The following is a 14,698-nucleotide window of genomic DNA, read 5'->3' as shown; positions in this document are numbered from 1 at the left end:
AAGTTCTCAAGTAAGAAGCCTAACTTTTTCACCTTCAGGAAAGAAGTTGAACTCTATGTGAATACAATCCTTTCTTCTCACACCAAAAAACCTTTAAAAACCATCTATTTGTAATATGTTTAATGTCTTTGTTTGATTATTCAATGTCTCGCACCCCTCTCTTTTCTTTGCAGTACCGCTGCACATTCTCTGTTTGATGTTTTATATTTGTTATTATTGTTCTGACTCACTACTAATTTTTATAAATTCTTCTGGAAGGACCTAAGAACTTTATTGTTTGATGCATTAAAGGAATGGATAGAGAAAAAAGATCTGATGCCAAGCATGAAACAAGGGTTGATAACCCTGATCCCTAAATCGGGTAAGGATAAAAGAATTTTAGACAATTTAAGACCCATCACCTTACTAAACACTGACTATAAGATCCTGTCTGGAGCTGTAGCTGAGAGGCTAAAGAAAGGCATCTCAAACATTATCAGTGAAACACAATCAGGTTTTTTGAAAGGAAGACTAATGCATAACAATATTAGGCTGGTTTTGGACCTCCTTGAGTACAGTGAAATAATCCAAGAGAGAGGATACATCTTGTTCTTGGATTTTTACAAAGCATTTGACTCAGTTGAACATACGTTCATATTTAAAACTCTGCAGTCTTTTGGTTTTGGAGAGGAATTTATCAATGTTATAGAGATGCTATATAATGACATTAACAGCTCTGTTTTGCTATAACATGGTACATGTTCAAGGTTTGAGGTTAATAGAGGGATAAGGCAGGGATGTAGCAGCTCACCACTTCTGTTCCTCATGGTTGCTGAGCTGTTGTCTATTTTGATTAAAAACAGTCACATTGACGGGTTAACTGTGATGGGTGAACAGATAATAATCAGTCAGCTGGCAGATGATACCACCCTGTTTTTAAAAAATGAGGACCAGATTCCTTTAGCCTTAGAGGTGATCAACCACTTCTCCAAAGCTTCTGGCCTACAGCTGAATATTAATAAATGCGAAATTCTAGCTCTGCACGAGTGTCCCCTGCAAGCAATAAATAATATACAGATCAAAAAAGAGGTGAAGTATCTGGGCATTGTAATTTGCAAGGATAAGACATCAACAGAAAATAAGAATATCTGTGCCAATATAGAAAAGTGTAAGTCAATTTTAAACAGGTGGCTGCAAAGGGACATAACTCTGTTTGGGAGAATCTTGCTAACCAAAATGGACAGTCTGTCCAGACTAATCTATTCAGCCTTTTCTCTGCCCATATCTCCAAAACTAATTAAATCTATATATAATCTTGGGTGGAATAGACTTTTTGTTACGTTGTGACTTTGCAGTTCGTTACATGTTAAACTCTCAGGTTTCCATCAGCAGGTCCTTCTCTACTGGAAATTAATCTATAAACATAACTTTATTCCTCACAATACCCCTATATGGAACAACAGGTATATCCGTTTGTGTAGGAAATCTGTGTACATGGATGAATGGAGATCTAAAGGGATTTGGGCTGTAGCTCATTTTATGGATGATAATGGGGTCTTATTAATACATGAGACGTTTTGTGAGAAATTTGATGTAAGATGTACTGCTAAGAGATATAAATCCCTAGTGAAAGCCATCCCAGTCCCTTTGAGATCAATGATAAAAGAAGATATTGTGCACTCTAAAATTTCTCCTGGACTGAGACAGCTCTGCATAGCTGGAGTTGAATTTGGTGACAGCAGGTTTACAAACAAAGTGATCAGGAATATTTTGATAAATGAAATTTGCCCTAATCCGGTTAAAAGAAATTATATCCTTAAAGAATTTGAGACCATGGAGGTTAAGGCGATAAGAAAAAAGTATATTTCACTTCCTCTTTCTCCTAAAGTAAAAGAGGTTCACTTTAAAATCATAAATGAGGTTTATCCAACCAATGAATTCTTAAGACGGAAATTTAACGTAGATGTGAACGCATGCATATTTTGTGAAAATGATATTGAAAGTCTGGATCACTTGTTTTTCTACTGTGAATCAGTGCACTCCTTCTGGACTGACATGTGGAGCTGGCTACAGTCCAGGAGAATTCAGTTACCGCATTTGACGGTGACAGTAATAAAATTTGGAATACTTGCTGAGAATGCAGATTTTGACCTGTTGATTAGGACGTTTTTGTTAATGGGAAAATTTTTTATTCACAAATGCAGATACTTAAAAGCTAAACCATGTATAAACAGATGGCTGAATGACTTTAAACTCTGGGCTAAATTGCTGAAACTTGTGAATAACATGAAAGCCCATAAACTTGTTGTCAAAAGAGCTTGCAAAGAAAAGCGTCTGGACTTCTTTAAGTTACTTGAAGACGTTTCAGCTCTCATCCGAGAAGCTTCTTCAGTTCTAAGATCAAATGGTGGAGAGTCCCAGATTGACCTTAGAACTGAAGAAGCTTCTCGGATGAGAGGTGAAACGTCTTCAAGTAACTTAAAGAAGTCCAGACGCTTTTCTTTGCAAGCTCCTTTGACTACGATGACCTGGATGACTGAGAACCTTCACAGACATAAACTTGTTGTTTTATTTAACGAGTTTAATCTATGTTAAAAAAAAAAGAAACCTCCCTATTTTGTAATCATGACTGCCCTTTTTTGCTCATGTTATTGTAACGTTCGCAAGAACCAGATGGTTGGATCTCAGTTTGTCCGTTTATTCGGTAACACAGGCCGTTAACTCTGGGGAGAGTGCCCTCGTACAACCCCTCACTTCAGCCCCGCACAGTCACACAACAACAAGGACCCCCTCCCCTTCCTGCACACATTAACTCCCTTTTTCCTGCAGCACAACCAAACATGTATCTTAAAGAAATAACAACAGTGTGCAGAGATAACCAACATGTCACTGTAAAATAACATTTAACCATCGTTACACTGCCCCCCCAGCAATAAGTTCCTCGTCCCCGAGGGAACAACACAGTCTCTGAGGCGGGGTAGTTGCCTACGTTCCCTCCTTGACCTCCTGAGCCCCTGGGGTGTACACGGAGCTTCGGGGCTTTGAGGTGAAGAGTCCGAGGGAGGGGAACGCAGCTCCGGCCGGGGGTCCCTCTGTGCAGGGTCATGGGAGCTCTGTACACGTCCCTCAGGGAAGGAGGGGAGGGACTGCCCTCTGTAGGGGGCCATCCGGTCTCTGTGCAGCGCCACTTTCCTCCCTCTAGGAGGCAACTGCACCCTGTAAACAACTTCCCCCACTCGCTCCAGGACGCTGCAGGGCCCCACCCAGCTGCTATCCAGTTTAGGACACCGTCCTTTCTTCTTTTTGCTGTAGACCCACACCAGCTCCCCAGCACGGAAGTGCCTCCCCTTAGTGGTGATGTCATAATTCCTCTTTTGGCGCAGGCCTGCCTTCGCCAGCTGCTCCCGGGCGTAGGAATGTGCAGAATCCAGCCGGTCCTGCAGATTCCTTGCGTAGTCCCGGCCTGGTGGTGCCTCTGGCGCATCCGGGGGCTTCCCAAAAGCCAACTCTGCAGGAGTTCTCAGCTCTCTCCCTAACATGAGCAGGGCAGGCGTACATTGGGTGGAGTCTTGCACTGCCGACCTGTAGGCCATGAGGATAAGGGGAAGATGGTAGTCCCAGTCCCGTTGGTGTTCTGAGGTAAGGATGGCTAGCTGCTGGGCCAGCGTCCTGTTAAACCTTTCCACCAGTCCATTGCTTTGGGGGTGAAGTGGGGTGGTGCGGGTTTTCTTAGTCCCAAGGCGTTCACACATGGCAGCAAATGCCTTGGACTCAAAGTTACGCCCCTGGTCACTGTGGAGGGTCTCTGCTGTTCCAAAGCGGCTGAACATCCCCTCCACTAATACATCAGCGACAGTCTCAGCCTCCTGATCTGGGATGGCATATGCTTCCGGCCACTTGGTAAAATAGTCCATGGCCACAAGGACATAGCGGTTTCCTCTGTCTGTGCGAGGAAATGGGCCCATGACGTCCACAGCTACTCGCTCCATTGGGGCTCCTGCTGGTTGCTGCTGAAGCTGCGCCCGGGACTGGTCCTGTGGCCCTTTGTGCGAGGAACATGCATCACAGCTGCGGCAAAAGTCCTCCACATCCCTCCACTGCTGACCCCAGTAGTAGCCCTGGCGGAGGCGGCGGAGGGTCTTGGAGACCCCAAAGTGGCCGGAGCCAGCGCTCCCATGGCAGGCTTCCAGCACAGCTGACCTCAGCGACCTTGGCACCACAACCTGCCACCTCTCCTCCCCTGTGGCAGGATCCTTCCAAGCACGCTCCTACACCCCCTCCTTCAGCCTGAGAGCTGCAAACTTGGCCCACAGCCCCCTGGTACAGATGGAAAACCCAGTGACCACTCCCAAAGGGGTTGCTCCTCCCTCTCCAGCCACTGCAGGACTGGCAGCAGGTCAGTGTCTTGTTCGTGCCGTGCCCTCCACTCCACTGCATCCACCACCAGAAGAGCCCTGCAGGCGAGCTGTGTTGCTCCGTCTATTGTTGTAAGTTCCCGCTCTATCTCATCTCGCTTCTCACAGTAACGGCAGCCAGCTGCAGCACATGGGCGGCGAGAGAGGGCGTCTGCGTTAGAATGGTGCGTCCCTGCTCTGTGTTCCACAGTGAAATTGAAGGCTTGGAGCTCCTCCAGCCAGCGAGCCACCTGTCCCTCTGGCTCCCTGAAAGACATCAGCCACTGGAGGGCAGCATGATCAGTTCTGATAACAAATGATGTGCCACACAGGTAGTACTTAAAGTGTCTCACCCCTGCCACCACGGCCAGCAGCTCTCGTCGTGTGAGACAGTAGCGCCGCTCACTCCTGTTCAGGACCCGGCTGAAGTACGCCACCACCTTCTCACCTTCCGGCCCAACCTGCGACAACACCGCTCCCAGCCCCACATTACTTGCGTCAGTGTCCAGGACAAAAGGCAGGGTGGGGTCAGGGGGGGCAAGGACTGGGGACTCTGTCAGCGATCTGCGGAGGGTGTTGAATGCCTGCTGACAGTCCAGATGAAGTTGTGGTCCTTCTGCAGCAGGCGGAAGAGGGGTGCAGCTATAGAGGAAAAGCCCTTCACAAACCTCCTGTAATAAGACGCCAGTCCTAGGAAGCTTTTGAGCTGTTTCTGGTCTGCTGGTGTGGGCCACTCAGTAATGGTGTGAATTTTTTCCTCCAAAGTGCTGATTGCCTCATGACCCAGCTTGTGGCCCAGAAACTCCACCTCCCTCCTCATGAAGTGGCACTTGTCGGGATGCAGCTTCAGGCCTGCAGCCGCTACCCTCCCCAACACTTGTCTCAGGGCATCCAGGGCAGCATCAAAGGAGCTCCCGTGTACTAGAAGATCATCCAGGTAAACCAGACACCGTTGCTGTGGGACGCCAGCCAGCACACTGTCCATAAGCCTCTCGAAGGTAGCAGGAGCGTTGCAAAGACCAAAGCTCAGGACTTTGAACTGCCATAGTCCCTTGTTAGTGCAGAAGGCTGTCTTCGGTCTGGATTCAGGGGCCAGTGGCATCTGCCAGTAGCCACTCCGCAGGTCCAGGGTGGAGAACCAGGAGGATCCAGCTACTAAATTGAGAGACTCATCAATCCTGGGAAGGGGGTAAGAGTCCTTTTTCGTCACTTTGTTGAGTGGTCTGTAGTCCACACAGAAACGCATCCTTGGGCTTTTTTTCTTAGGCACCATCACCACAGCGGAGGCCCACGGGCTATCAGATGGCTCTATGATGCCCGCCTTCATCATTTCACACAACTCTCTGTCAGCAGCCTCCTCATGAGCCAGGGGCAGGCGGCGGGGGCGCACTTTAATAGGCTGGGCATCCCCGGTCTCAATGACGTGCTCTACCAAGTGTGTCAAGCCAACATCACTTTCTTTCAGGGCAAAAATGTCACTAAACTCTCTTAGTACCTGCCATAGACTCTCTTGCTGCTGTGGAGTCAGCCCCTCACAGTTCTTTGACCAGATGCTCCTCACTGCTGAGAGCCTCTCCTCCTCCCCCGCTTGCTGTTCTGCTGGCGGGTCTGCGGGGGTCTCCGAGGTGGAGGTGGACGCCGCGGCAGATGCTGGGCAGACCGGGGGAGGAATAAGCTGCACCTTCTTCCCATCAGGGAGTATGAGGAAGCCTTTGCCTAAGTCCAGTACACCACCAATGGCTCGCAAAAAATCCAGCCCAATGGTAAATGGCCTGTATTTATATAGCGCTTTACTAGTCCCTAAGGACCCCAAAGCGCTTTACATATCCAGTCATCCACCCATTCACACACACATTCACACACTGGTGATGGCAAGCTACATTGTAGCCACAGCCACCCTGGGGCGCACTGACAGAGGCGAGGCTGCCGGACACTGGCGCCATCGGGCCCTCTGACCACCACCAGCCCAAGGATGCAGGCATCCTGCACGTCAGCCACCCAGGCAGCATAAGGCACACCGAAGTCCCCAACCTTAAACTGGAACACTCCCCTCCCTCTAATTGGGGCCAGATCACCGGTCACAGTCTTAAGTCGCACATTAGTTGGTTGCACAGCAGCTCTGGTTGGGACGACATCGGGTCGGACCAGCGTTGCATTGGACCCCGTGTCCAGAAGGGCCGTAGAGGACACCCCCGCAATCATCACTGGAACATGGCAAAAGTCGCCAACCTGGGTCCAGCCCACAGCGATGACCGCACCAGGTGGAAATGGCGGTGGTGTGGGGATGTCGATCTCCCTGGCCCGTGTACTCCCACCTACACGGGCCCTTGAGCGTTTCCCTGAACCGCTGCAAGCTTGGGGCACTGCCTGATGAGGTGTCCGACTTGTCCACATCCCCAGCAGCTCTGTGGTCGGCGGCGTGGTCCAGCCCGAGGGGAAGGCGAATGCCGAGAAGCCGTCTGAACCAAACTGCTCAGGCCCGCTGGCATCTCCATCTGCTCCACAGGTGCTGACATAGCCCTCACCACATGTGTCATCAGCGCCCCCAGAGGATCCTGCAAGCATCTCCCTCTCCAACGCTAGCTCCAGGGCTGCACTTAGTGTGGCCGGTCGAGCAAGCTGAGTTTGCATACGGAGCTCTTTAGGGCTCAGGGCCTGCAGGAACTGGTCCCGAGCTAACTCCGCCTGCACTGATGGTGGCATGCTGTCATACGCCCTCCGGCAAAGACACTCGACTTCATGGGCCAAAATGCGAAGGGGCTCTCCTGGCAATCTGCGTCTGTTGTGGAACTCTGACCTCAGCAGCACTGGTTGGTTATACTGCCCGAAACGTCTCTGAAGTGCCCCAACCAGAGCATCATAATCTCCCCTTTGTTCCTCGGTCAGCAGCAGCAGGCATGCAGCTGCATCCTCACACAGGCACAAAGCCAATTGGAAAGCTTTATGTTCCTCAGACCAGCCAGCTGCAACAGCTAACAGCTCAAACTGTGCAATAAACACTTCCCATGGCGTCTTGCCGCTGAACTTAGGCGTTTTTATATTCGCCGCAGCTTGCTGGGCGCCGCCATGCTTGTTTACATCACGTGACGGTGCGCCAAGCGAGGTCGACTCCCTCCCACCGGAATCGCGGCGACTGTGCGAAAAGTTCCCGAAAAAATCCAGGCTCAGCAGACAGCCGCATCGCTGTTTCCCTCACTCTATGGGCAGGCGAGCGCGGGCGAACCTCCCTCTCCTCCGTCTCCTTCTTAATCTTGTCCGGCAACATCCTCGTGTCTCATGACGGTCAGCGTCGCCAGCAACAGGGTGTCGGGCGTTTTCTGCGTTTTTTTTTTTTTTCTTCACTTCTGACACCAGTGTAACGTTCGCAAGAACCAGACGGTTGGATCTCATTTTGTCCGTTTATTCGGTAACACAGGCAAACGGGCCGTTAACTCCGGGAAGAGTGCCCTCGTACAACCCCTCACTTCAGCCCCGCACAGTCACACAACAACAAGGACCCCCCTCCCCTTCCTGCACACATTAACTCCCTTTTTCCTGCAGCACAACCAAACATGTATCTTAAAGAAATAACAACAGTGTGCAGAGATAACCAACATGTCACTGTAAAATAACATTTAACCATTGTTACACTATTTTTTGCCTTTGGTTCAAATCCTTCAATGACTGTTCTTTCTTTTTGTACTAACTCTTTCAGTTCCACCGTCTTTGTTTATGCTTTCCCGCCCTGGCTTCAAGACTTCGGATTGGCCAACATTTCTGCAAGGTTAGGATTATATCGCCACCTGTTGCTTTGGCATGCTCCTTACAGCATTTGCCTTTGTTTTTGTTTGTTTGAAGGGGGGGTTACACGTGGACTGAGATATTTTTCTCAAAACTGCACGTGTGGACGGGATTTTTTTTAAAAAAAAACGAAAACGGAAAATCTCTGTTTTCAAAAATACCAGTCTAAGGCTACGTCCACATGTACCCGGGTAATTTTTAAAACGCAGATTTTTCTATTTTCTTTACACCCTCGCCCACACGTAAATGCCGTTTTTGGTCACTGAAAACTGAGATTTTTAAAAACTCTGGCCAGGGTGGATATTTTTGAAAGGTGTGCGCCTTTTTTGACGTCACACAGTGCGCCACGTTATTGTTTCGGTGAAATGAATTTCGACAATACTGTTACTGTTACTTGTACTCTCTGCAGTGTTTATATGCTTACATATAACCAAAATCAAATCAAATCAAATCACTTTTATTGTCACATCACATGTGCAGGTACATTGGTACAGCACATGTGAGTGAAATTCTTGTGTGCGAGCTTCACAAGCAACAGAGTTGTGCAAAATACAATAATGTAAACAAGCAAAATACAAGAATGGCTACATCTGAAACTAATAAATATATGTACAATATATGATAGTATATGCATTTCTGGATGTGTATACTAAATATTTTTCTGTGTGTGTGTGTGTGTGTGTGTGTGTGTGTGTGTGTGTGTGTGTGTGTGTGTATACACATATTTTACAAATTAAATAGAGTAAACAATAAATAAAATATATAAAATATACAGAGTTGAGACATGTGCAAAACAGTGGCATTACTGTACAGTATGGAGTGCATAATGTTAAAGTTCCAGTAGTGAAGCTGAGGTGTCTATAACGTGTTCAGCAGTCTGATGGCCTGGTGGAAGAAGCTGTCTCTCAGTCTGCTGGTACGGGACCGGATGCTGCAGAACCTCCTTCCTGATGGAAGCAGTCTGAACAGTTTATGGCTGGGGTGACTGGAGTCCTTGATGATCCTCCCTGCTTTCCACAGGCAGCGCTTCCTGTAGATGTCTTGGAGGGAGGGAAGCTCACCTCCAATTATCCGTTCAGAGCACCGCACTACTCGCTGGAGAGCTTTGCAGTTGTAGGCGGTGCTGTTGCCATACCAGGTGGTGATGCATCCAGTGAGGATGCTCTCAATGGCACAGTGATAGAAGGTCCTGAGGATGCGGGGGCTCATGCCGAATCTTTTCAGTCTCCTGAGAAAGAAGAGGCGCTGCTGCGCCTTCTTCACTGTTTTGTTTGTGTGTACTGACCACGTAAGATCCTCAGCCAGATGTACACCAAGGAACCGGAAGCTGCTCACTCTCTCCACAGCAGCGCCGTTGATGGTGATGGGGGTGTGTACTTCTCTGCACCTCCGGAAGTCCACTATCAACTCCTTTGTCTTTGCGACGTTGAGGGTGAGATGGTTGTCTTGACACCAGTGGGTCAGGGCGCTGACCTCCTCCCTGTAAGCTGTCTCATCACCGTTGGTGATAAGACCCACCACTGTAGTGTCGTCCGCAAACTTCACAATGATGTTGGAGCTGTTAGTGGCTGTGCAGTCATAGGTGTAGAGTGAGTATAGGAGAGGGCTCAGTACACACCCCTGTGGAGCACCAGTGTTCAGTGTGATGGGGGATGAGGTGATGCTGCCCAGTCTGACCACCTGGCGTCTGTCAGACAGGAAGCTAAGGATCCAGCTGCAGAGGGAGCTGCTCAGTCCTAGATCCTGCAGTTTCCTGTCCAGCTTCGAGGGAACGATGGTATTGAATGCTGAGCTGTAATCTACAAACAGCATTCTCACATACGTGTCTCTCTTCTCCAGGTGTGACAGGGCAGTGTGTAGTGTCAGGGCTATGGCATCATCAGTGGTCCTGTTGTGGCGGTATGCAAACTGTAGAGGGTCCAGTCAGTCGGGTAGTGCAGAGCAGATGAAGTCCCTGACCAGCTTCTCGAAGCATTTGCTTACGATGGGGGTCAGGGCTACAGGTCGCCAGTCGTTCAATGAGGAGATGGTGGAGGATTTGGGTACAGAGACGATGGTGGCCATTTTGAAGCAGGCTGGGACTACAGACAGAGAGAGGGAAAGGTTGAAGACACATATACACACACAGTTACTGTCCCTTAACACAGCGGTCTCCAACCTTTTTTGCGCCACAGACCGGTTTATGCCCGACAATATTTTCACGGACCGGCCTTTAAGGTGTCGCGGATAAACACAACAAAATAAAACTAGTACCGGTACCAAAAAAAAGAAGATTTATTCATAACACACGTGAAAAGACCCAGGAAAACAGAGTAAACGATAAGAATGATAACAAAATAACGCTGAAGACCAATTAAAAACCCTGAAAACTATACATTTCACACCTGAGCCTCGACTCTCGCGGCCCGGTACCAAACGACTCACGGACCGGTACCGGTCCGAGGCCCGGGGGTTGGGGACGCTGCCTTAACACATATGACTGGGTTCTGCTTCTATGCCCCAGCTTTGTTTACTTTTTCCCGCCGAGGCTTCTAGACTTCTGATTGGCCAACATTTCTACACGGTTAGGACTACATCGCCACCTGTTGGTTTGGCATGTTCCTAGCAGCGTTTTCCTTCATTTCTGCCTTTACGTGTGGACGGGATTATTTTTTAAAACGAAAACGGAAAATCTCAGTTTTTAAAAATACCCGTGTACGTGTGGACGTAGCCTAAACAGTAGAGATGTTTGTAGCTTTACGTTAGCTGGACTGACCGGAAGCAGGGTCCATGCGTGACGACTAACCGGATAGAGTTTTGAATCGGTTTAGTCCTGCACGTGCTGGCAAAAGGGAAGGCAAGAGAAACGATCTCCTGGCCGCATAAGCAAATCTATTTAAATATCCGTGATATCCAGTGAAGAGAAAATCTCCGTCCCGGTTTCCCTCCAAGGCGTGAGCACCGATAAGCAGAGTTTTGCCCTTTCCTTATAAGATTCCTAATTATTCAAAGTAACGCTCAAGTATGCCGTTCAGCTGGGTTAGTTACAGCGCCGGGAGTAGCTTGGGAGAACAAGGAAACACAGACTGCTTCAGGTTGCCTTCCCAAACCAACTCAAAGGTTTATTCAGTACAAAACAGCTTATATAGAGGAAAAAAAGGTTCGTGTGTCAGCAGGTTCTCAGTTCAAACCGGTACAGACCAAATAAGGAAACGTCTTCCTGCCTTGTGAGCAGAGAAGTATCCTTTGTGTAGTTCAGCTTCAGTTACAATTTATGGTCATCCCAGCAAAATACACTCCTAGACATAGAATACAGAGTTCTTTCATTAGTGAATTCTGAAACAAACCACCTGGCTTTTTAACAAGCTCTTTTCTAAAAGATAAGGAAGGGAGGATGGGAGTAAGGAAGTGGTCTCGTCTCTGTGGTATTTTCGACCTTGGGGTACCAGCCTGTGATTCTTACACATCAATTCTTGGGTCAGAGAGAAAGAGAAAAACAACTAGTAAATGGGCCTTATTGAGTAACAGTTTTCCTGTATAATATCACAATAAAACAATATCCTGTAAATGCTACCATGGTATCAAAATATCACAACAGTTCCCCCCTTTTATCATGAAATGATAACATAGTATAAAGACAGAATGTAATAACATAATATAAAGACAAATCATAAACATAAAACAAATCATAAATGTAACTGGTCCTTCGAGCAAGCTTAATATCAAAAATTCTGAGAGCGTATACATGGTATCACACAACAGACAATAATTATCGAAAACATGCGGCAACGGTTACAAAGGCTACAATTAGTTCCTTCCATTTTCCAAACGTGTCCTGTAGCAACTTATCTAGCCACTGACCGTGGCCTGTATTGGCAATTAGTTCTATCTGCAATGCTTCAAGTCTATTCATAGCTTGTGTGAATGAACCGTTAGGGGCGGTGTTATTGGGAATGAAAGTACAGCATACATCAACGGTTACTAGACCACAGGTACCGGTCCAATTAACAGGTAAGGCTAATCTAAGGGTATTATTGCACATCCAATAAGCATGTGGGATTGGTCTGGTCAGGCGCGTGACCATGTGTGATTTAACTAACTCCCCCCAGTCAGTATCATTTAATACACCCTCTGGGGGAACAATAATCGATTCTCCGCTCGAACTTGAACTGTGTGTGTGTTCCTCCAGATATGATACAACTTCAGCCACAGAGACAGCTAGCCATGTCTCATTACAGCGTGCACCTGGGGAGTCAGAGAAGAATGTATAGTTATCCTTTGTATAATCTATGTGTGTGTCTGGGCCAGTTAACTTTAGTCTGCGCAGACATATCATACTAGTATTAAAATGGAAAGGGATCTGTCCTAAGGGTAGTGAGGGTTTTAACCTATTCTTAGGGCGTTTCATTGGGGCGCAGGTCCCTGCCGTGTCATTAGATAACTTCAATAATTCGCCTAATGGAGTCTCAGGGTTAGTTGGTGTGTGTGTGTGTCTAAGTAGGCAGTCGAGAGGGCTCAGAGTCAACTGTAAAGTGTCTTTAAGGAGAGCATTATCTCCGCCGATTTTCTCTAGTCCCTCAGTGAGGGGGAAACCGGATATGGGGTATCCTACTATTACCTGTTCTGGGTTACCTTTTGAACAGACATAACAGTTACTGTTTCCTAAATCACGAGCGGCTGTTCTGGCATTTTCGTACCAGGCGTTAGCTCCTGCTCTAGGGGGTGCATAAAATGGTTTATTAGTGGCGTCTATGTTGTCATTTACTGATTTTAGGGAGCGTGAGGAGTGCATTAAGTAGGTGTCTTGCAAAATAGAGCATGAGGTATAGTCAGCAAAATATGACCTGCAGAAATGTGAACATGGTTGCAGTTTACAATACAAAATAGCAAAGAAAAATCCTAAAGTTAATGCGATAGATATGATAAATAACCTAAATATATAAGACAATATATAAGAAAAACAGTTCTTCAGTCGTCTCCTGGCCTGGTCCCAGGTTCGAGAGACATAGAATAAGCGTCGTATGATGACAATGGGCATTTCATTTCCTCCATGATCAGGATGAAATGAGTCTGGCTCTATCAGATTAGACATCATGTGGTACTCTCGGCTTTCTGTTCCTGCTGGATGTTGAGTACCTTGTTTTTGTTGAGGTGAAGCATCAAAGAGCTCTGAGCCTTGGCTCTTTCAGGTGTTGTGTGTTAATCAGTGATTGCGTGTGTGTAGGTGAATTGGATCCTGGCGCTGGCCCGCCGGAGATGTCATCTACCCGTTGTGTGTTTATTTGTTTTGGTTCCGGGTGTTGGCTCGCCGGAGACGTCGTCTGCTTGATCCGACGCCTGAGATGGTCTGGTTGGGCTGGTCTTAACCCTGCTGGCATGAATCCACTGAGGTTGTCCGTCTGTGAGGATGCTGGTTCTTCGTCACTGCCAGTACAGTCTGGGGGCTGGAAAACGCGCGGCCTCCCAGAGTGTCCTTGGTTTTAGCGGCTTCACCAACACCGCATCTCCTTGTCTCCACTTGTGGGTTGGATCTGTGGAGGGGAGAGGCTGGGAGAGACAAACTTTCTGATAGTTATTATTCAGTGTTTCTACCAGATTGTGAACATAGTCGGACAATGCAATATACATCACCTTCTACTAGCGGTGCCCCTCTGGAAGCTGACCATGGTGTTGGAAATAGTCTTATTTCAAATGGAGATAATTTGGTTACTGCAGATGGAGTCATTCTAATCTCACAGAGGACTTGAGGAAGTAATTTGACCCAGGTCATTAAAGTTTTAGCACACTTTTGAATTACTTCTGATGTGAATGAAGGTCCTCTATCACTGTTAATTTGGTGAGGTATTCCGAATCTGGGTATTATTTCATTGCTCAACTTTTGATAGACTACTTCTGCAGTTTCTTTTGAGGTTGGATAAGCTTCTACTCATTTACTAAATTGATCCTGGTAGTACTTGATGCTTCCTTGTACTGGCATGTGTGTAAAATCAATTTGTAATGTATGAAATGGAAAATCTGGTTGTGGTAAATGCTGATGTTTTGCTTTTAGTTTTCCTACATTAGTTCGTGCACATGTTAGACAGGTTGCTAATATGCTTTTTACTGCATGTGATGTTTTCTCAATTACAAATCTTGATTTTATTGCCTCTAATACCCCTCTTTGTCCGACATGACTCACCACGTGAAAATGTCGGACAACGACTGGCAGTAGGGAAGATGGGAGGGCAATCAAACCCTTAAAATTTTTGTATAGGCCATCCTTGTCATCTAAGGTACAGTCATTATACTCCCAATAGGTGTAATCAGATGCAGAGGCTTGCTCTTGTATGAATTTTAAATCAACATTTGTGTCTAAATAGTCTGGGAGTTTAACAAGTGGCAGCTGTAGGGGCACAGATAATACTTCCTGTGGAGGTGGGAGCTGTGACGCAGCTGCAGCCTTGGCTGTCACGTCTGCTAGGGCATTACCTGTTGCTTCGTCTGTGTCAGCTGTACTGTGTCCTTTCGTTTTCACAACTGCAATGGCCGATGGCAGCTGTATAGCCTGCAAAAGTCTTTGCACAAGA

The sequence above is a fragment of the Rhamphochromis sp. 'chilingali' genome, assembly GCF_963969265.1.
Source record: "Rhamphochromis sp. 'chilingali' genome assembly, chromosome: 13".
Lineage (NCBI taxonomy): Eukaryota > Metazoa > Chordata > Actinopteri > Cichliformes > Cichlidae > Rhamphochromis > Rhamphochromis sp. 'chilingali'.
This window is presented reverse-complemented; position numbering follows the sequence as displayed.